This window comes from Poecilia reticulata, chromosome 1 (assembly GCF_904066995.2).
Source record: "Poecilia reticulata chromosome 1, P_reticulata-male-v2, whole genome shotgun sequence".
NCBI lineage: Eukaryota > Metazoa > Chordata > Actinopteri > Cyprinodontiformes > Poeciliidae > Poecilia > Poecilia reticulata.
Window position 1 is genome coordinate 2,080,924 of NC_088830.1, and position 24,350 is coordinate 2,105,273.

General features: G+C 39.0%; 1 protein-coding gene and 2 long non-coding RNA genes across 5 annotated transcripts in view; 1 reads left to right on the forward strand and 2 right to left on the reverse strand.

Annotated features, from left to right (window-relative positions):
* The window catches only part of LOC103462363 (protein sidekick-1), a 592,150-nt gene that overhangs the window by 377,127 nt on the left and 190,673 nt on the right, over nt 1-24,350 (forward strand). The window lies entirely within an intron of this gene.
* The window catches only part of LOC145551956 (uncharacterized), a 49,495-nt gene that overhangs the window by 2,636 nt on the left and 22,509 nt on the right, over nt 1-24,350 (reverse strand). The window lies entirely within an intron of this gene.
* LOC145551945 (uncharacterized) lies at nt 1,828-16,704 on the reverse strand. Of its 2 annotated transcripts, none has more exons than XR_014087836.1 (4): nt 11,694-16,704; nt 11,476-11,561; nt 11,318-11,370; nt 1,828-10,902 (listed from the first exon to the last, which is right to left on the reverse strand). It is a non-coding gene; the product is annotated as an uncharacterized LOC145551945 (long non-coding RNA). The 2 variants fall into 2 exon arrangements; XR_014087840.1 differs by having other exon boundaries at nt 11,655-11,694.

A 24,350-nucleotide genomic window follows, 5' to 3' on the forward strand; every position in this document is an offset into this window, starting at 1 on the left:
CATTTTTGTAAGAACAATGTCCAAGAATATTGCCTGCTGGCATAAGCCAAAGTTAATGTTAGTCACAAAGTTTAAAGAAAGTAAAACTCACCTTCATATCTGCACAGCAAATCCAGCAGGTAGAAATGAACTCTGTCAGATTTGATTTCAACACTTTTAAAGTGTCTATATTGGTCCACACCAGAAAGTGTTAATTTAACTCTTTTTGGAGAGTTGGTACCTTGACTCTAATTAAGTGTCAAATATCAAATCTGCTGGAGTAAATTATTTAGCACTTACTAACACTCACCCTTTTCATGGAGGAAGGGTAAGTCTACCATCAAAGTGTGGCTCTTATAGAGTGATACAGCACACCAGTTGATTTTAGTGTGCCTCTCTGTGTTTGCATTAGAGAAACTAATGGCCTCAGGGTTTTTCTGTTGTCAGGGTATGAAAACCCCTGCTGCAATTAATTGAGCTTCATGGATACCTGCAATAACCTCTTCTTCTCTTTTTCTCTGTTACACACTCAATCACACATGTGGACCTGTCAATTATAACAGTCAGTCATTCTCCATGCTGCCCTGAAGAGATCGTGCTTGTCTGGCTGTTCCTTTCACAGCAGCAGAGGTCTTTGTAGATTTGTGAATCAGACCATTAGAGCAGTGTAGCATTCCCACACAGAACCCTCACTGTGGGGGAACTCAAACATTAAAGCACACAGAACATTCACGTCTGGCACTCACAGGACCAGAAACACTCTCCATAATCATCATCAAGTATGGAGGTCAGTTTACGAAATAAAGAGACGGGACAAAATAAAATGAGACTTGTCATACCCTGACATACGGACATTCTAGATTCACATGTATGGGTTTTGTATTTGGGCTGCACAGTGGCGCAGTTGGTAGAGCCTTGCAGCAAGAAGGTTCTGGGTTCGATTCCCGGTCTTTCTGCATGGAGTTTGCATGTTCTCTCTGTGCATGCATGGGTTCTCTCCGGGTACTCCGGTTTCCTCCCACAGTCCAAAAACATAACTGTCAGGTTAATTGGCCTCTCCAAATTGCCCCTAGGCAATTTGGAGTGTGTGTGTGCATGGTTGTGTGTCCTGTGTGTCTCTGTGTTGCCCTGCGACAGACTGGCGACCTGTCCAGGGTGACCCCGCCTCTTACCTGAAACGTTAGCTGGAGATGGGCACCAGCAACCCTCCCGACCCCACTAAGGGACAAGGGTGCAAGAAAATGGATGGATGGATTTTGCGTTTATTTCCAGAAGTGATGGCAGGACAGGGTGAGCAGTTTAATCAGGATAAAAATGGAGGAGAGACTACATGCAATTCTAATCACTGTAGCAATTACAATGTAATCTCAGATCATAGATAAATACATGCTGAGTTTTTATAGTTTTTTTACAGTGATAGTCACACTAATGATTACTGAACTTTTAAAAAAGGACATAAATACTACATACAAAAAATTGGCTCATTATCAGTTATTTAAATCAGTTTAGCTTAGTTTATTAATCTATCAACAATTTCCTACAAATTTCAATTCAAGGCACTTTGTAAGAATTTGTTTACAAATCAGTCCAGACAGTTTCACAATCAATTGCAATCAATTGATTCAGTTTTGCCAGCTGGTAAAAAGTTGGCAAAACCCAGCCAGTTTGATTAAGTTGTAGACTTTGCAGCAACCCCTCCTCCCAAAAGAGCATGTGGCAACATGGGAAAGAAATTGCTAAAAAATTTTCTAAGACACATCCTTTTTCATGGTACACATTCAAGTTTAAGAAAGATTAGCTGTGCTAATGACAACAGTTGTTCTTTTAGTGAATATGTTTAGGAAAGAAAAAAGCCAAACAAGAGGTGTTGCAGCGAAAGAGAAACACCTGGCCAATCGGTTCTACCAGTTCCAGGTAGAGCAGTAGCAGAAGAAGATTGCTACTATTTCCATTAAGCAACTGCAATGTGCAGCCATTGCTTAATAGAAGCAAATTATTATTATTATGTTAATAGAAGCAGTGGCTGCGCATTGTGTAGAAATGGGTGGAAGACTAAGAATCATAAGTCATGAATTTTCTATTTTTCAATAGGGACAAAATTACAAATTACAGTATGTCAAAATTAGCCATGACTAGTTTTCATCTGTGGTCTGACACTTCCACGCATTTAGCAGGAGAGTAGTAAGAAGTGGGTAAATTTTTATTTTAGCTTGGTCTTGTAGCGGTTCTAGCAATAGGCTTTATCAAAAAGAAGGTTTTAAGCTTAGAGTTGGTTCCACAGGAAAGGAGCCTGATATTTGAAAGAGCTATCTCATATTGTACTTTTAGAAACTATAGAAACCACTAGTAGGAGTGCAAAGTGCTCAGTTTGGAGCAACAGGTTTCCCATTTTAATGATTTACTTCACTGATATCAGAAAAAATTATTACAGAAAAAACTTTAAGATTGTTTCACTTTTTTGCAACTGATCTCTTCATCAGAATTGATCATTTTTTTCTGACTTTTGCCTAAAAGGTCCTTCAAGGTTCCTCCAAATTTCTTCTCACAGCTTAGTTTCATTGAGATAAGTTTGATGAGCTTAGCTTGATATGCTTGTTTCATAAGCCTGTGAAGTGTATTATACAAGGTTCAAACACAGTTTGAAAATACAGTATGTCCAGAATTATGTGGTATTATATTTAAGTATTTTCCTGATCTGCATGAGAATCAAAAACATAATTGTATTATAAAATATTTGTTTACTATCCAATTGCAAAGTTTGGAACTTTGACCTGAAACCAGACCTCAGACTTCTGCAAATCATAAAATTTAAAAGGTTTGTAAAGATATCCTTTTAGACTTTGGTAGTTGGTGGATCTACACATAAATAACTTTTCTTGTACTGGTTCAAGCAAATAAAGCTCAGGACAGATATGTTATATTCTCAAGTGCTGATACCATAACTCAACAGGCCAAACCACAGAGTAATCAGAAGAGTTGACAAGATGAGCCCTTGATGAAATAACACACAGAACATAAGGCAATACATGGTAATTTAACCTCGCATCCTTTCATAACCATCATCATTTACTCTGCGTGTGTCTGTCTGTGCGTGTGTACGTGTGTGTGTAGAGAACGGGTAAGAGTCTGGGCTTGATTACACTGGTCTGGTGATTGGAAGAAGGTTTGTCTGAATTTGATTACGTTTCCAGCAGGAGCCTCCCCTGGTGTCTGAAATTTTACCTCGCCCCATTTTTTCAGTTTATGCTCTTTTCCTCTCCCTCCATCAAGCAGGGCTTGTCACTGTGTGACCCTAAGACGTCAGAGTGGAATTTGTCAACAGCTTTAAAATAGTCTGCTGATGTCAGCAAACACAAACCTCTACATGTCATCAAAGGAAAGTAGAGAAGAAACACAAAAATGTCATAGGAATACTTTTAGCCATGCAAAAGTACTGACACCCATTTAAGTTTTTTTATACTTGCCATTTACCAATCAGACTTCAAGTCACTAGAATTTTGTTTGATTTTTACGTATATATGTATAATAGACAGTGATGACATAGTTACTTTGAAAAAGTTACTTTAATCAGATTACTGACTACTCCTTGAAAACGCAACTTAGTTAGATTACTGATTACCTGATTTGGAAAATAACTAAGTTACATTAAAAAGTAACTTTTTTACTGAAAAGTTACTTTGCAGCCGCCTGACAGCAACGCTCCACGACCTGTGAAAATTACTTTGAGTTTGCCCAAACTTAATTGCAAGCTATTTTATAATAGTAACATCAACAATGTATTTCCACTTATAAGGTTGAACTGCAGGGGAGGTTGTTTAATGGTTACAACAATACAAAAAAAGTTTGTAATTTGTGTGTTCCACTATTGTCTGGAAAACTCTAAAAAGGATTTTAAAGGCCCCATCCTCCCTGCCCCAGCCTCCAGGTTCTGCATTACCGCCCTGCGTTTGGTGTCGGAGCGCAGCGCATAGCGCTCCAACTGCGGCTCCACAACTCGGATATCCTTCTGCACAGATTTGTGACACTTATCTTAATATTAATTATTACAATGGCGTTTAGTTGCACAACTTTAAGGACACGTTCATTCGTGGCTGTTTTCACGTTCATTGCGCTATTCATATTAGTCTCGATGTTTTCTGAAGCGCAACACAAAGCTCGACGTCATTCACAGCAAATATATTAACTTGACATTAACAAAGACAAGCGGGACGGATCATCCGGGAAATGATGAACAGGAAGAGTCTGACGTAAACGACCTCGATGACAAACAAATTCTGGGACTTATTATGTCTCTCAGGGCCGTCCAGAGACCACTAAAGGGGCAAGTGCTCAAAAAATAAAATAAAAAAGGGCACATCTAACTGTCTTCTAGGACAGAATATTAACAAACAGCCACACAGCTTACAGAGTTTAATAAACAATGATAAATAACAAAATTGTGAGATATACAATCAAAGTTAAGGAAAATCTCTATATAGAGCATATGTAAGATATTTTATTAGTAATTTCTTTCTGCAAGTTTATTTTGTTATAGGAAAGTACTGCAATATTCAAACCCGCAATTTAGCAAGATATGCAAATCAGAGCTAGAGCACCAGACATATTTTATCTTTACAGAATTACACTATTAAAAATATAAACAAGGGCACAATGCCAAACCTTTTAGTGTACTGTACTCTATAAAAATAAATAGCTGGCTGTTTGCTACACTTGCAGTGGAGATGAAGATGGTCCATTCATGAAAGCAGAGCTGCATCAAACTTTAATGTGGAACGGCAGAAAAAAGAAAAAAACAAAAGCAAAAATTAAATTGTTAATGCATGTCACCATGAGAAAAGCCTTCTGAGTTTTGCTTAAAAAAGCTTTTTTAAAAATTAAAATAACACATTTTTGTCTCATGAAGTGAAAAAATTATTTGCAAAACAAACTTATTTTGAAGTCAGAAATCTTTTCTTGCTATTCTAAGTTTTTGTTTGTGACTCTAAGTTTTGCTTGTGATTCTCACATGATGTCGTGGGCAGGGTCCAAAATCGCAACAAAAGATTTCTAATGTGTGCAAATAAAGGTTTATTTGGCAAATAACTTTTTAAGTTCACGAGACAAAAATGTATTTAATTAAAAAAAATGTGAATAAAGTCTACTCCACTTTATTCACCAAAAAATGTTTTTTTTTTTTTTTATTCACCAAAACTGTTCTGTAAACTGGAGCGTCCACTACGTTGAGCTCCAGTTAGCCGCCTTATCTGACTGCGGAGATGCAATTGCGTCATGCGTCAAGGGCAAAAGGTCAAAGGTAACAATGTGACCGGAGGCCTTATGTTGTACAAAAAAAATCCCAACAAAAAACAAATAATTTTAGTACATGTTATTATGTGTCAGAAGAGGGCTTAGAAAATAATACCAAAAAAACAAAACAATTTTGACCAAAAGAGCACTTGGGGGCAAAGGAGCAAAAGGGGCAGGTGCTCAAGCCCCCCAGACCCTCCTTCTGCACGTGCCTGATGTCTCTGCTTATTTCCAAGGCCAAATGAGTAACTTCATGTTCAAAAACAAACCCCCAAAAGCTCAACTCATTAAATCTACAAGCGACTTTAGAAACAAAACAAGCCAAAAGCCGCTTATAATAATCGGTCTTGGCGACAGAAACTCAAAATAGTTCCAGTTTTTCTAGCAATGAAATGTGCATCTCTCTCCTCTCTCCACTGCTTCTGTCGCTGCTGACACTCTCGCGGCGGTCACTCCCCAAGACGCGTAGAGAAAATAAAATTAAATTACAACAGAAAATAGTAACCCACAGTAACGCAAAGTGATTTTGTGAAGTAACTGTAGTCTGACTACTGGACTTGAAATAGCAACGCGTTAGATTACTCGTTACTGAAAAAAGTGGTCAGACGTCAGTGACGCGTTGCAACGCGCGTTACAGACATCACTGATAATAGAATCCCTCTTTTATACATACTGGACTGATTTGAAAAGTTAGTTCAAGGATCTTCTACTGTGCCTTGTTTTAGTCCATCTTTCTGTCAGTGCTGAGAAGCCTTCCTACTCTTGTTGAAGAAAATCATCCCTGCAGCATAATTCTGCCATCTTCATTTTTCATGGTGTGATCATCACACCATAAAAATCAGAGATCAGTTTCAGTCTCATTTGACCAGCATACATTTGTCGTGTATCTTAATTGCTTGTGGCAAATTGAAGAAGGGAGTCCACGCTGCCATAGAGGGCTTATTTTGTTATTTTGTCCTTCACAGAACTTCTGCTTTTATTCTGAGCCTAACTTTCAAACAGCAGAATGTCATTTAGTAATTAGGTAACTTTTGAAAATAACTGATGGCACTAGATTTTATTAAGGGCTTAGAGCAAAAGGGGGCAGTTTGAAAACCATGCGTCATTTTCTTTCCACTTCCTAATTATGTGAGATTTTCTGTGAATTTGTCACAAGAAACAGGAACGTGAATGGGAAAACCCAATCAGGCTTTTTTGAGGTTGCTCAATGGCACTACATTCATGTGCATTACTGACAAGGTATCATTTTCTAAAATGCTCATGAAATCCGGCTTTGACATAGTTCATGAGCATTTTCTTAGGCTCATGCAGGAGTTTGTGCACGGGGCAAATATTTGTATCATTATTTCCGCAGACATGTGTCTTTGAGTTGTTTGCTTCGTTCTTCGCTCATTTCCCCACCCTGCCAGATGTTTCTTTTCCGCATCGCTGACTCTTAAACGAGAATCTGCTCCGGTTCCTTCAGTGCACATGTTTCTGCACTTGTGTCTGAGCGACTGTGTACAAGTGTGTGTCTTTGCTCCAGGTCCCATCCCAGTTGCTCTGTGGCGTGTCTAATTGGAGGTATTTTAGTCTCTCTAGAGAGTGAGTGTGTGTATTTTGTGACTGGGAATGTGCTATGTGTGTCTTTTGTGTGTGTGTGTGCGCGTGTGTGGGGGTGTGTGTGTGTGTGTGCGCGTGTGTGCGTGCGTGTGTGACAGTGTCGCAGACCCCACCACCTGCCAGCCCTCAGTTTAAAAGCAGGATTACAGAATCACCAGTATCACCTGTATCTCTTTGTGCTGTCAGGTTGTTTCCAGAGCCGCAGCTCTCATTATGCGTTTAAGGTGTTTTGCATTTTGCAGTATCAAGCCTTCGTAAGCTTAAAGAAATTGCTGTACCCAACATGCCAGTGTAATGATCCATGCCACAACCAATCTGCATCAGAGTATACAGTCTGCAGCTTTTTCTTTTCTTTGTTTTTTTTTATTTTTTAGTTGGACAGGGAATCTGTCCTGGAGGAAACAGAGAATAATGCAGACAGTCTTGTGGAACAGTTTCTCTTTGACTTTTGAGTGATTAACACCTATAAATAAATGTTAAATCAGATGTTGCTCTCTTACAACGTTCTGATATAAGTGCATTTACTGAGTAATAATAGTCCTGCATAGCTGCACAAAAGATTTAACTCTTTGTTTTTATTCAAAATAAAAATGGTCAATTGGTTTCTCATTTATGCTGAGATCTTGTCTGTTACTCTCTGATAATAGGGGGCTTCCCCATGTGGAGAGGGCTCCTCAGTTCTAATTGGCAGCGACAGTTTTACTAAGATGAGGGCAGACCAAATCAGATTTAATGTAAGATTGTATTAAAAGCTGAAATTAAGATGTAATAGCTGTAAAAGTTACGTATGTTATCATCTTTAATTTTCAGTTGTGTGCAACCACAAGGAGAGGGGGCAAGAGCGTGGCATCTATTATTCTTGGTGAGGAATCTTATCATCATTTGATCTTGGATCAGTCCTGTTAAACATTTTCCAAGTAGTCTAATGCAAAGCCAGCCTCAGGCAGAAGTGAGGCCTGAGGCATTGGTTGTCCTGGCCAGGTCAATGGCCAGGGTTGCCAGGTCAATGTGGGCCACTAAGGGGAAATAAAATCAGGCAGAGCATTGATCTCATTACTTCCCTTTTGTAGTGTATTGTGTCAAGAATTGAGCATCCTTTCAAGCTGTTTCCAGAGAAGCATAGAAATAGCAATGTAAAAGAAATTGATAAACTCAAACTTTTCAGAAAGAAATTCTTGAAACAATTTTTTATCATATTTTAATTGAATCACCCTTAATTTTCAGAGCTTTGCTCAATATTTTGTGGTGTTGAAAACCTCAGATATGAAGGGAAAGAACTTATTGACTCTTGGGGTGTATTCACACCACCCCAGAATTAGAGTCTTGAATCAGACTCTATTTCATTTGTCAAGAAAGTAATTAGTTTGGGAGGTGAGAATGCAAATTTTAATTCCAAAACTGACTAAAAAAGTGAACTCTGATCTGCCTAAAAAACTAGGTCTCGATCCAGTTGAAGTGAACTCTTGCACGGTTGAAAACACATCTGAATGCAACCTGACTAGAAACTGTTCCAAAAGCAGGACGTGAACTATAGCCGAGGGCATTCTGTGTCAATACAATCGTAACAAACGCGCACTTCCACCATTAGAGTAAAAAATGGCTTGTGGTCAGACGTGGAGCAAAGAGGAGGTAAAGACCCTCATACAAATATGGGGGTGAACATCACAGCCTCACAAAAACAAGGTTTTCAAGCGAATTAGTGTGAAAATGGAGGCATCATGATTCCCTCATACAGTTGCTCCATACAAGTCTTTTTACTAAAGTAAAAAGACTTCGTCATCAATACATCAAAATACGTGACATGCTAAAGGCAAGTGGAAGTTCAGGAGATGTGAAATACAAGTTTCCTTTGTATGATGAACTAGATACTATTTTTGGCACTCAATCCAGAAGCGTTGTGGAGTCCTACCAAAAAGAGCCTCTGCTTTGTCTTTTTCAGAGGTTTTTGTGTTGATTCCTTCAGTAGCTCTTGGTACAGCGCCACCACAGGCGATAGGGGGAACAGGGTTTTCAGTTAGTTTGAGTCGTTTGACACAGTGTAGCATGAATGCGAACTACAGTCCTGAAAATGTAAAAATGTTCCAATTTCGATCCCCAGTCGAACCGATGCTACCGGACTATGAGGTGTGATCAGTACAATGTGTTGAACCTAGCATGCTTCTTCCCAAGGCCGTGCAGAGACTTTTGGAGGGGCAGGGGCTCATAGTTAAAAAGGGGCACATTGAACAATATCTTAAAACATCATACAACAATATACTATATACTGTAGTTGTTAAACACACCATAGGAGAGAAGGTTGCTTCTCTCCAATAGTCAATTTGTTATGAAATAAGCCAATTTTCTGCTATTTTACTAAGCAAACCCAAATAATATCTAACTTCTATAACAACTTGGCTGCAGGCAGCTTTAAATATCAAAAAAGCTCAGAGGGATTAACTCTACGTCATTTTTGTATGTTGCCACCTCTGAGAGATCTAGAATTGTAAGGTTGAAATATATCAAGGCAAAGAAAACTCAGTAGCTGCTGGTAGGGCCCTCCAGACTTTCAGGGGCCCCCAGAAATGGTTGAATTGTAACATAAATAATAAATCTAAAACTGTAGCAGTCATCTCTTGAGAATAACAATGTTATTACATTTTATTTAATGCATTCAGCAGAGACAATGTTTTAATATTAGTACATTTAAGAATTTGAAATTTTACGTTGTAAAAGTGCAAAGAATCATCTTGAGTTTGATTGTTGTGTTACCATGGCAACAATATGGTGTTGCCATGCCATTGTGTTCGAGCTGGGTTTGTTCCAGTGTTGTAGTCAAGACCACCTAACCTGAGACCAAGACGAGACCAAGATCAGAGTGTATCAAGACCGAGACAAGACCAAGACTTTTAGGGTCCGAGACCAAGTCAAGACCAAGTCAAGACCAAGACCAGTGCCCTGCGCTGAGTGGTGGGAAGTAACGAAGTACAAGTACTTCGTTACGGTACTTAAGCACAATTTTTGTGTATCTGTACTTTACTTAAGTAGATTTAATAATGGATACTTTCTACTTTTACTCCACTACATTTTACAGTAACACTGGACGAAAAGTGGGATTTTTGACCCTGTATTCTGACGCAAATGCAGCTAGTCAGCGACAGACATAGACAGTTGGCGGGGCAGCGCAGTTTCGCCGGGCGCAGTGGAATGCGGAATCCTACAGGGGGGGAGGGGCTGGGGAAGTGTGTGGGGGGGTTGTTAACAGCTTAACGACTCTACTTAACATGTGAATAGCAACAGGAGACCCACGTGAATTGTCAGTCATTGGATGAAAAAACAATGACATCACAATTCATTACTTACATGTGATTGGTTGGTAGATATCTCCCTATTGGACACACTAGACCTTTATAATTACAGGCCTGGTTAAGCCCCTCCCTAATAAATTAAAAAAAATAACCCAGAAATAAAAATACACCACACATCTACAAATAAAGGAACCACACATATATTAAATAAAACACATCTTCAAGAAACCACACATATATATAAAAAACACATCTACAAATAAACCACACATATATAAAATAAAACATCTACAAATAAAGAAACCACACATATATAAAATAAAACATCTACAAATAAAGAAACCATACATATATATAAAAAACACATATACACATCTACAAATAAAGAAACCACACATAAAATAACATCTATAAATAAAAAAAACTTCAGTTTAAAAAAAAAAAAAAAAGATTACAGCACCAAATGCTTGTCTATTTCTGGGCCGTGTGGTGGCGGCTTTCTTTCTGAGCATGATCCAACATACAAACGCTTATGACGCAACATGCTGTATTTAGGGTTGGCTTCAAGTCTCTCTTGTAGTTTGGAGCAGAGGTTGCCGAGCTCCTGGCTGCGGAAACTTGGTGGTCTCACAATCCAGCCCGATACACCCTGGAAGACGCCATCCTCTTCATCAGACATGAGGTCAATGGTGACACCTTCCCAAAAGGAAATCTCCTCTGCTGCCAGGATGCTCTCTCTCGCCTCCAGCAGCTGTTGACACAGAACAGACATTAAGTCATAAAGAATCTTTATGAAAACATATTGTTGAAACTATACTGACATTTTAAGTGTCTTGGTTTAGAAACACCAAATATGGGGAGGTGTAATCCATTTGTCATTGAAAACTATGGCTATGTGGTAAAGTATCAACTCCTGAATATCATGTGAATAAACATGATATTTAACAAAACATTGATAAAAGTACTTAAGTGATTTGTCATTAACCATTGAGGCTACATTAAAATTATTGCACACCATCTTGTCCCAAAATGTTACAGCTTCTTAAGAAAATTTTATGTTATTTTTCTTTTCACTGCTGATTGCATTCATACACACATATATACAAACATGCATGCAAAACTGATGCATTTGATGCAATCGTGACATCTCTAGTAATAAATCTTACCTGCTTCTTTCTTTAGCTACATCTGGATGACTGGCAGTAGGTCCTGGATGCAGCTGGAAAACATTTTTGTGCATTGTCAATACATAGCATAATTACATTATGTACATAAACAATGTTGAAGCATAAAATATCAACATTCTAAAATAGTAGATACTCACACACAGTTGCATCTCTGTCCTCATCACGGACATCAGAACGTTCCTGAAGAGTCTGATTGACACAAATGTGACTCATTCTGTGGAGTCTGTGGAAATAAATGTAAAATTAAAAAGATATTGTAGCAAATATATCGCTTTCTCAAAAATACGTAAGTAAGTTAAAATTATTCTCAACCAACCATTATACAGTCGGGAATCAACGCAGTGATTATACATACCGGCTTCATGACTTTGTGCTCAGATCCGTCCTCTGTCCGCCATTTTGTAGATCTTTACTGCGTTCCACACTCTTCCTTGCTGTACTGCGTTACAACAAAATAAATAAAATAACGGGAAGATCAGTTTTTCTTACAAATATGCGAGTGTTCACTATTCACTAAATGTGAAATCATAACTTACTGAATTTCTGTTCGTCCTGGTGGACTCCGTAAGAGCTCCTCGGCACCGTGGTCTGAGGTCTGGCTGGTAAGGCTTGGCCATTTTTCAGGTCTGAAAAAATCAAAGATGATGCGAGTATTTTTAAGAGTTCAGAACATCACATGTAATAGAGATCGCAATACAAAATCTCACCCTACACTTGTTTCGGCATTAAGAAAACGACAGACTGCTTTCTATAAGAAACAAACAAAGCAACTGGCCTCGCTCCACGTGTTATTTATAAAAGCTTTCTTACCGTGAGTTCGGTCTTGTTGGACTGCCGCGGTGTCATCTGTTGTTTTCCGCCGGATCATTGCTTAATATCAAAACGATACTGAAAAGGTAACTCCGTGAAATAGGACTTTTTCCACCATTTCACACAACGCACGGGCATTTTCGTTCATGTTGGGTGTAGCACATAGACAAATACTATGTCTATGGTGTAGCACAGGGATGCCCAAACTTTTTGAGACCAAGATCTACATTTTCTCTCACCAGCTGCCTGAGATCTACCTCATGACACAAAGACATAAAAATAGCAAATTAAACTCTATTAACTTATTTTATATGTGAATATACATCAGTTATAGGGGCTGCACAGTGGCGCAGTTGGTAGAGCTGTTGCCTTGCAGCAAGAAGGTTCTGGGTTCGATTCCTGGCCCCGGTCTTTCTGCATGGAGTTTGCATGTTCTCCCTGTGCTTGCGTGGGTTCTCTCCGGGTACTCCAGCTTCCTCCCACAGTCCAAAAACATGACTGTTAGGTTAATTGGCCTTTCCAAATTGCCCCTAGGTGTGAGTGTGTGTGTGCATGGTTGTTTGTCCTGTGTGTCTCTGTGTTGCCCTGCGACAGACTGGCGACCTGTGCAGGGTGTACCCCGCCTCTCGCCCAGCACGCCAGCTGGAGATGGGCACCAGCACCCCTCCCGACCCCACTAAGGGACAAGGGTGCAGGAAAATGGATGGATGGATGGACATCAGCTATAGCAGAAATAATAAAGTGACAGAGAACCTAATACAGTTTCTTCCTCAGTGAGATTCTGACACTGGGAGCAGCTTACTGGTTTCTCAGTCAGAAGCTGGTTGCAAACCTGATGCCAGCAGGTGTCAGTCAGTCATGGTAGATCTGAAATGTGATTTTTCTCAATATGAGAAACTACAGACTGATAGGAGGAACCAAAGAGCCCAGTAAAGGTAACGGCAAATCTTCTGAAGTCGGGATATAATTAATTTAGTTTCACATAATTATCACGGTAGAATTTGTTAAAACTTAATGAAATATATTTGTCCTATTTGATGCTGTGACGTATGCTCACAAACGAACGAGGTAATTAGTCCAAGTTTGTCTTTATTGAACGTTCAGAAACTACAGCAGATGTAATGAGCCACAGCGAAGGTAAACAAAGGTAAAACAATCCGAAAAGACGATCAACTCAAAACCACTACTACCCTCTTTATCTCTCCTCTCTCTCTTTTTTTTTGTCGTTTAAGCACACCCGTTGCCGTGGCAACCACCTGCGCTTAAGCCGAGCAAAGATTACATTGAAAACACAACATTCAGTCCATTACATATCAGGTTTCCAGGCTTGATATTTATTTCTCGATTATTAATAAGCCTCTCATGAACACAGCGGTGGCTGAGAAGTTAATTTAAACTCCTGCTCTCCTCTCAGTGAGTCGCCTTTTTTTCTTTCTTTTTTTTTTGTTAATGGAACCGAAACGCACTGAATTGCGCAACACCTTGTTGAAACAATAATTACTGAGATTATTAATTTTAACATGTTTCGTTGACTTTTTATAATTATTCTTTTTTAATGAAGCTACAAACGTTTAGGATCTTAGTGAATATTTTTGATACGCCTGCAGAGGAGGAAGTGCTGGACGCAGCGTCCTGAGTTTGTCACCTGCAGAGATCGACTCAAAACCTTTCCACGATCGACGTATTGAGCAACCCTGGTGTAGCAGTTAGCACTCGTTACCGCCGGTGCAAATCTTCCTCTGGAGTTTAATAGCGGCTGCTTGACCGACTATGAAAGCGCATTACTGCCACCAACTGGAGTGTTAAATGAAAGTTGACAGAAAAAAATACATTCTAAAAGTTATTTTTTCAAAAGTTACGTGACAGTATATTTTATTTTTATTATAATTAATTGCTAAAAACAATTAATTATATGTTTATTTACTCAATTCTACTTTGAGCTGTCTCCTTTTTAGTTTATACAGAATATGATTCATAATCCGTGAGTTATATTTAGTGCTTAGCTAACAAAACTTTAAAAAAAGAATACAAATGTTTATACTCTATCAGAAGGTGTCACAAACTTTCAACCATTTTGTTCTTCAATTTAAACTTGAGAGTTAAGAACTGAATACTGAAAAATCTGTAGTTTCTTAAGTCCTGTATTGTGATGTGGAATGACCACTACCACTCCAATATAGCATGACTCTGGGTCTTTAAAGCAATCAGTGAACATTAACATTAGTTTGAATATTATTCACAAAAATACTTTATGTACAATGAACCACTCTGAAACATGTTTTTTATTATTATTATTGATTAAGTTGTGCAATTCCTCCCATCACAAGATAAATCTTCAGGTAGGAGGAATGTCAAAGTAAGATCACGTTTCACAAACGTTTATTGTATGTAATCATGCATATTCTTCTTTTATATCATCAATTCAACCAAAACTAAGTTTTTCAGTGCTCCTAACACACATGTAATATATATTTTAATGGATAAGATAGTTTTAATATTCTTTCTCCAAACATACTTCTTTATGGTGAACAGAAGGTAAAAAGGGTTAGCTACAAAATGAATAAGTCAAACGGCGGTGCTCAACAGTTGATTTGCATTTGCATGGCACTCAGCAACTTCATTTAAATACAAAAACCTCTGCTAGGCACAAAGGGAGGGGAGTGATGGGGGAACACGGACACACAGCGTTTTTGACCATTTTTGGCAGTGTTCGACTCTGACAAAAACCTCTTGCCAAAAGCCCTCAATCTCCATGCGCACTGCAGAACAAGGTGTCAATAGCTGTCGAAAATCCCATTTTTCATCCTGTGAAAGTTAACTGTTTTATGTAATATAAGGGTTACAATTCATTAAACCACAAATGCATTTTTTCTTAAATGTGTTGGAGCAAGTTTTATACATCGCTGTCATACAAAATTAAGTCACATTCACAGTTACTGTAAACACTAGAGGGCAAGGCATATATGGCAGGAATTTCATCGTCTCCAACAAGTAGACAGTTGCATAAGTTAAGTTTCCATCAGATCCCATTTACCTTCCACTGGCTTAAAAATATGTAGGAAATATAAGGGAAAAAAAAAAACAACAAGTTGTGAAGTGTATATGAGCAGGTCTTGTACAAGCATTCTATATTAAAAAAGAAAGACAACTTAAGCTCCGAACAGTCAAACACAAATGTAAACAGTACAGTCCTTAATAACTTGCCGGGTGACGGGAAACTGTGGCTCACCTGGCCTCTGATAAATTTCTTAGTCTGAAGGCTCTATGTATAAATAAATCACCTCATCGAATCTTGTAAATGAAGGTCTTAGCAGTTTGTGAGTTCCTCCTTTAGTGAGCTCTTGCCTGGTCTCAAAATTCACTATGGTACCAAGTCTGTTCTGGTGGAAGTTTATAGTAATAGTTTCTGGTGACTGTGTAGCTTGTTCTTTTGGACAAGCACCGATATTTGACATTGTAGATCATGAGATCATCACCTTTTGGCCCGTTTCTTCAATTTTTTGCTTACCTTCAGTAAATCACATTTGACCTGATTTGGTATAGTGTGACACTTATAAGGCTGATATTTTTGAATGTTGATTGGGAAAAGTTCCACTTTGGACAGCACTGCCAAGATCCCTTGAGTTAACTGTAGTTATTGTGCCAGGGCACTAGATGGCATTGTGATTTTAGCATGTCATTGAATGTCCTTGTGCTTTTGAAGCTTAGCTTCCATCTCATTGTAAACGATAACCTTTCTCTGTCTCCCATGAAGAAAGTGCTCATGTAACACATAAATTCCTTTTTGTGCTGAACTGAAAAGGTTAAGTAGCACAAAGCAGCACAATGCTATCGCCATTACTTTTATCAGGTTGTGCATATATATGTAGAATAAATTTCATAGCTGTGTGTTCTTCGCATGTGTCATATACACTTGCAGAGTACTTCACACAGAAGCTTCACTCAGAGGCCTGGTTTCAGAAAGTACTGCTATGAGAGACTCCTGTCACTGGTGTCGCGTAAACGAGCAACTGCATCACAAAAATTGTTATGGTTTAAGTGAACCATAACAATTTTACACTGATCAGTGGCTCAGTGTGGAGCGACTCTTCAGAATTTGTACAACTTGGAATGAAGAGAGTAATTTACATTGTGGTTTTCTTCAAGTTTAGTTTTGATTTTTCTTTTTGTATTTAGTGATTGCCTGACAGTCATGGAATGAAGGTTCAATTGCTCCATTCAGGACTTGAGTGGTTCTATGTTATTAGTGGCTATCAACGTTCCCTCTAAGCTGCACGCTTGCGCAATCGCGCACTGCTCGCACAGTCTCAGCGCACAATAAAATCTATGCAGCGCATAAAATTAGATCCAACGTAAACTGGAAATTGTGCCCGGATATCAGTTTTGACAGGATAACTCGGGTGAGGCTGTGACTCATAACGATAGGTTCACTTATGCTACGCAGCCAATCATCGCATACTATTGTATATACGTGCCTTGCCCATATGCGTTGTGGTTCCCTGCAGATTTGAGTTGAGACGCAGCCCCGGCTCCACACGAGTTAACAGGGAAGGACATCGACGATTAATCTACGTCTCTGAACATAACATTAATACCCTACAGGCTACTTGTTAACAAGCTTAACGTGCTGTATTGTTATTAGCTAGTCACCTTTTAGCTAACATTATCTAACAGCTTTACTCAACTCAGTCGGTTAGTTTGGGGGAAAACTGTGCAAAGTTCTTTGCATTTGCAGCCATGATTCTAACACACCTACGTAGCCCTGCTCTGCTGCACAGATGTAAACCCAGCACGGGCGTCTCAGCGTTGATGTTGTGTTTGAATGCGGCTCGAAAAACTGGTTACGACGTATTAACAACCGATTAAACAGTTTTAGCTGCTGAAAAAAGTGACAGAGGCCACAGATATGGGAAGTACAGAAGCTGTATCAAATTAATATAGGAATATATTAAAGACAGTTGTTACAGGAATTTACACTGCATCACAAGCTACAACACATTTCATTGTACAGAATGTGAATGTTTTAATGTGAACAAAAAGTTATGTCTCAAAGGTGTAATGTTTCATTTCTCACCATGGCCAAAGCAGGACTCTTACATATACTATGCATCTCATGATCAGCAATATTTTAGTTTTTTCATTTCAAGTGGGCTAATCACATATATTAAAAGCAAACTAATGGAAGTTGCTGCTGTAATTTGATTCTTTTAATAAGCCATGTAACTTGCTATGATCCTATTTATAATAGGTATAATACATCAGCTGGGCCATCATGCGCACACCTGATGTTGCTCACAGTGGTCCTCAGTGTGCTCAGGGAGCTTGTGTATACGCCCAGACGCATGAAAAATTAGAGGGAACATTGGTGGCTATATAGTTATTAATGTATATGGTCAGAAAATGGATGGGTCTGCCTTGCCACTGGGTCCGCTTTAAGCCTTTGGCATGTTTCCACTGCATTGCTGAATATATAGAAACACAATCCTGAAGGGTTACTCAAGGACACATATCTTCATTTCCCATTTAAAAAGCAAATGCATGGTAGTGTGACATTGGTATTAGAGAGGTCATACTTTTCTTTAATCCCAGTAGAGTCTTTTTCTTTCAAATGGTTGATCTATTTGATTCCTTGAAAAGCAGAGTCAGTCCCTTCATTTTAGATTTGTCTTAAAACTTAAGCCATTTCTCACTTATTTATTTGGTTATGTATTTAAAAGGTGTCAGACTCGTACATTTTAATGTGATGCACTTCAGCACTTTCCCAGTGTTTTTGAAGGGGAATGTTTGTTCAGATGTTGGTTTTTTTAGTTTTTTTTTTTTTTACTTATTTTCAGTTCAGTCTCCATACTAGACTCTGGAAATGGGAACAGGTATATGCTCACTAGACCACTCAAGCTGCGAATGTCTATGAATATTTAAAGCATTAAAAGTCCCTTCAGTTTTGAGCAATGAGTCAGTGTTTTCATCCTAAATGACATCTTGGTAAAAAAAAAATCTTTTCTGTCTCCGGTCTTCTAAGAATGTCATGACTACCTGATGAGGTTGTTTTCTGCTGTAGGCTTCCCTGTGGCAGTGCCCCCTGACCTCTTAGAGATGAACTTGATCAGAAAGCTCTCCAGCAGCCAGCTAAACAGTTAGCAGGTAAATAACATCAAGGTCACTTTTGGCATTACTTTTAAAAATGTATCCATTCCCATGTACTCTGGAAATTGGAAAAAAAGTATTACCATGTCAGGATGCAATGATCATACTTACACTGATCATTGAAGAAAATCCATTGTTTTCACAAGGAATACATTGTCTTCCAAAGTTCTAAGTTAATTGCCCTACTAGAACACTGACTCGTCACATGGGCAAACACCTGTTCATACCCCTTCTCCAAGCTATGGAAGATGCATGTGGAGATATAGCAGCTATGCTTTTCATGTCTGGATTGGCCATGCTAGACGATATTTCTTTGCCAGTTAAAACATTGCTTGTAAGCTAAAAATATGCTAACGGCTATCTGTAACCGTTCTGCGTTAAACACCCAACCATCCATCTTGATTTACTCACTTTTGCTCTTCCATTAATAAAATGGCATGTTCAGGAACCCCTTGACCATGGGAAAACTGACCTGAATCCAACATGTTACCCCAGAAATGTGTTGTCCATCTCCACAACTAGCATCTTAGCATCTTGGGCGGCTTCTTCCAGAATTGGAAGAAGGGATTAAATTTAGAATTTGGAGGCGAAAGTCAGAACTTTGAAATTAAAGTCAGAATCCTTCCTTTTTTTCAATGGCCCTAATTTTTTTTGTCAGTGGCCCTAATTTTGAATTTAAGTCACCCCTTTCAGTCGCCTTAATTCTCTTCCGTACAAGAATAATCTTCTTTGAACAAAAGTTTTTTTGTACTTTTTTTTCTGAAAATGTGAAGCCAGCAGATTTTGAACACACTCATGCATAACCACACAGAGAGACACAGATAAGTAAAGTTAATGAAGAAGCTTGTATAACAAATCCTTGCTTTCATTAATTCCTGCTGCAACTGGATGTGTCTGGAATGATTATTTTCGGTGTTTCAATTGCAAAGAATTTTATACTCTTGATCCCGACTTGTTTTTGCGGTGTTTCTTATCCTTCACTCTCTGCCTTATTTCTAACTGTCTTTTCTCTCTTTTTTAATTATATAAGCACATAGTGCTTATATAATTAAAACCCCTGTGTACAGACTGAGAGATGAAGTGGCAGAAGGATGGACAGGAGACTGAGTTGTAAACTGTGTCAGTGTGGCGAACAAACTGTGTGGACGCTCCACTTGTTCCACCTCATTGCTGGAATAATTGCAGGCCGGTTTTACAGTGATTGGAAAGGATTCCAATGTTTGCAGCTTGCAAAAGAGGCTTTTGTGGATTGACACCCTCTCAGGCTGTCTTTAAACCCTGTTGCTTTAAGAAATAAGTGGGCAAAAACAAAGAAAGGGGATTGGTTAATGAAAAAATGTATCTAGAGAAACAGGACAAAGGTCACAGACAATGAAATGATTAATCAGAAAGAAAGTAGATGTTTGAAAGTATGTATGTACGTATGTATTTATATTAGTGTTGTCAATTGATTAAAAACTGTAGCAAGATTAATCACATTCTGGTGCTGTGATTAATCACGATTAATCACTATGCCTAGCTTTGTAATCTTGAAATAAAAATATGCACACAGTCGTGGCTTTTGCAGGAGTGGTGCCCTGAGCAAACCCCTCCTGTCAAACCATAGATAATTAAAATCTACACCAAACTGGTTAATTGCATTTATCAGTTTGGTGTTTTTTACAGCAGGAGAAAGCAGGTAATGTAATCGCCTTGTACTAAACAGCAACTAAGGAAAGCTTTCTCCCGTACACATGCATACAAGTACCGTATTTGTCGGAGTATAAGGCGCTACTTTTTTCCCACGCTTCGAACCATGCAGCTTATAGCCCATTGTGGCTTTTCTGTGGATTTTTCTTCAACCGCCAGGGGGCTCTTTAGTGAAGCTTTGGAAGTCAAACTATGAAATTAAAAAAGAAAGTACTGATTTTCATTTAGAACAAGCACTTGCTAGCAGCAGGCGAATTGGATAAATGTTTTCAAACTCATACCCCCTCATCATGGAAACCGAAGAAGTTCATATGATGCAGCTTTAAAGTTGATGGCTATCGATCTGGTAGTACAGGATGGAAATAGAGCCACTGACGTAAACTCAGCGTGAATGAATCCATGTTTCGGCTTTGGAGATGCAGGGCTGCGTCCTTGTGGAAAACCGAGAGCGGCGGAGATACCAGCGACTTATAGCTCGGTGCGGCTTAAACGTTTCCAGTTTTTAATTTTTTTTTACTTTATGGATGTGGTAACAAGCTTATTCAGGGGACAACTGACATATGATGTATTTTATTTTCAAGTTCTTGGGTGCCCTACCCCATTCTCATGCCACCATGAGCAACTGCTCCTATAAATCATATCAAAACTGCCACTGTATGCATGTTTTCAATAAACGTTTGTCTCAGATCAAGCATGTCTGCAGATTCTCAGTTTTCCAGGTTTTTATGTTCAGGAACATTCTAAACGTTTATAGGAATGTTTCTCTCCATTCACGTCCTATGGAACTTGTGCAATGAAGCGACATCATTATGCTGCTGAGTGACCGGCGTAAATTGTGCATTTGAAATTTTGAGCTTGTGCACATAGATGTGGACACGGCGGCTAGTGATGCAAGACGAGAAAGTTGAGAAATGTTAAACTTTTTTCGCTGTCTGCGTCACCAAAAACGTTCACCTCTTAGCCGTTCCTTCTTCTGTCTTCTGACCATAGTCAGAAAACACAGGAGATATTTCCTCCAGGGCCAAAGTAGGTCTTCTCTTTGGGTTTAACTCCCTCACGTGATCCATAACAGGGGCAAAGCACATAAAAACATGAGGTGTCATTGAGGTGCTGAAGAGATAAATATTTAATAACTTCTACTCAACAATTACAGGCTGCACAGACTTTCCCTAACTACTGCTGCTCCAGTCCCTAGATCACTCTCTCTGAGACACACACCGTCTCTAAATTGCTTTAAAAACATACGCGATAGAGCACGTAGCGTCCCCTTCTGATGGAAGGACTGCTATCGCACATCTTCCTCACCCACATAGAATGTACACACTATCTATTGAGCTCTTTATCTCATATAATGGAGGCACTTTTCTCAACACACCCTTAGCTGTCATTCATTGCTCCCAGTGTGTCTAGTCCATAATTCACTGCTGTGAACTAGGTAACCCTCTGCAGGACAGAGGCCTTTCTGTAAAAAAAAAGGTAGTTCAAATAATCTGCATTATGTAATATTAATGATCTGCATTGCCAGCACTAAGTCGGGCTCATTTTCAGTGAGAGTTGGACTCCACCAAGGCTGCCCTTTGTCACCGATTCTGTTCATTACTTTCATGGACAACATTTCTAGGCACAGCCAAAGTGTTGAGGGGGTCTGTTTTGGTGGCGTTAGGATCACATCTCTGCTTTTTGCGGATGATGTGGTCCTGTTGGCTTCAACAGACTATGACCTGCAGCTCTCGCTGGAGCGGTTTGCAGCCGAGTGTGAAGCGGCTGGGATGAGGATCAGTGCCTCCAAATATGAGGTCTTGAGCCAGAAAAGGGTCGAGTGCCTTCTCCGGGTCGGGGGGCTTGTCCTGCCCCAAGTGGAGGAGTTTAAGTACCTCAGGATCTTGAGTCAAAAAGCGAAGCTCTCGATTTACCGGTCGATCTACGTTCCTACCCTCATCTATGATCATGAGCTTTGGGTCATGACCGAAAGAACGAGGTCCCAGATACAAGCGGCCGAAATGGGTTTTCTCTGTAGGGTGGCTGGGCTCTCCCTTAGAGATAGGGTGAGAAGCTTGGTCATCCGGAAGGGACTCAGAGTAGAGCCGCTGCTCCTTCACGTCAAGGAGCAGCGGCTCAGGCATCTGGTCAGGATGCCTAATGGACACCTCCCTTATGAGGTGTTCCGGGCACATCCCACCGGGAGGAGAGTCCAGGGAAGACCTAGGACATGGTGGAGAGACTATGTTTCTCGGCTGGCCTGGGAACGCCTTGGGGTTCCCCCGGAGGAGCTGGAACAAGTGGCTAGGGAGAGGGAAGTCTGGGCCTCCCTTCTTAACCCTTCTAGACTGGACGTGTCGGCGCAGACACCTCTAAATTTGCAGTATCGTAATTCCGCCACACGTAGCGCTATCTGAAAAATTCCAACGGTTTCTAAAAGGGCAGACGTTGCACTTTCCAGCAAGTATCGGGTTAATACGGAAACTTCGCAGCTGCAGCTGCAGAGAGCGTAATTAATCGGGGGGCACTCGTTTAATAGGCGGTATATTGCGAAAATAACTTGCTGGATATTGAAAGTTCCAGTTGTTATGGATACATGGGTAAGTATATCATATCACAGGACATGTAAAGAACTACTTACCATTAAAATAAGGAAGATTTATATAGGCATACGCTCGAAAATCCGGCGCAACAGGGTTAAGCTGCTACCACCACAACCCAACCCTGGATAAGCGGAAGAAAATGGATGGATGAAATGGATGGATGGTAATATTAATGCATTAAAATGTTAAGATTAATTGCATGTGTTAAGATGTTAACATTGAGCGTTCTTATATATGTTTATGCTTTAGTCTCTGAAATTAGTAATAGATGTTACTTCTGTAGTTTGGGGTGGAATAATCTAGACTTCAATCTATGCTTTATGGAACCTCATCTTAAAACTAAACTGTACTTTACTATTTGCTATTACCTGCAAATTCTAGTTTAATTAAGTTCACAACTTCATCTTAAGGAACTTTGGCAAACAAAAGATTAACCAATTACATGAATATACATGTGGTGTAAAATTGTCATTTCTTTCCTCCTAAAACATAAAAAGGGAGATTTTTTTTTCTGCTATTGAAAGTAGAAAATAGGGCATTAAAATGTCAATGTCAAATTTATTTGTATAGCACATTTAAAACAACAGCAGTTGAGCAAGATTATTCACAGTTTATACCAACCGAGGTTAAAACAACAAAAATAAATCGGATATTAAAGAGCAAACAGAAAACAAATTCAGTAAAAGTATCAAATAACAACTCAAGCTGTATTAAAAGCCAGTGAGAACAGATGTGTTTTTAAAAGGGGTTTAAAAAGTGGAAGCGAGGATTCCTGTCTAATGTCAGAGTGAAAGTCTAAAGCTTAGGAGCCACACATGGAAAATCCCCATCTCTTCTGAGTTGCAACCTGGTTTTTGGACAACCAAAAGCAGCTGATCAGATGAAGTTTATGCCCCAGGAGGAACATTAGGTTGAAGTGGGTCAGAGACACACAATGGTGCAAATCCATGTGGGCATTTATAAGTCTTCAACGGAATATTAAAATAAAATGCATTATTTGACACACAGAATGAAAATATATAATTTCCAAATGTTACATGGGTCTCTAAAAATTTTAACAAATCACAAAGTAGTAGACAGTCAGGTTGCTTTCATATGAAGAATTATGGACACTGAATGTAAAATGTCAGTAAAGGCATTTTTTAAAGGCGTAAATCCTGTGGAAGAGGAATAGGAGAATGTAATTTGTACTACTGTAATCATTTTTATTTAAATTCAGGCAGATCAGAGACATTTTTCTAAGACCTCATGAAAATGTAACAGTGAAAAGAAACGGTAAAGGCCTTCTTAAATTCTTTATTGTTGGTGTCTGAGAGAGAATCTGAATTAATTTACCAACTTAACCAAACAAGACCCCTAAATCATTAGGTTAACTACTGTGAATAATCAAGTAATATAAATAACCAATAATAACTGAAATAACAATCTTTTGAATTCTATGTAAATTGTGCTAAAAAAAAAAGTCTGTTAATGGTGAGTAAAAAATTACGATCCCCTAATGGGTAAAATCACACACTGGTGTCCCACATCAAGAGCACATGATTAGAACATCATCACTCACTTTCAGTGATCTTGAGGATTTGCCTTGTTTAAGCATTAAACATTTATTTTACTGTTGAATTGAGGGTGATGGTGGGATACAAAGATCTGTCAAAGACCCTCAGAATGGAGATTGTAGCAGTTTATTAATCTAGTGAAGGATTTAAAAATGCCATAAAGTGAGAAGCTGTTTGATATAAGCACTAGAAAGTACTCCCTCATCACACAAGGTAGTAATAATAATGATA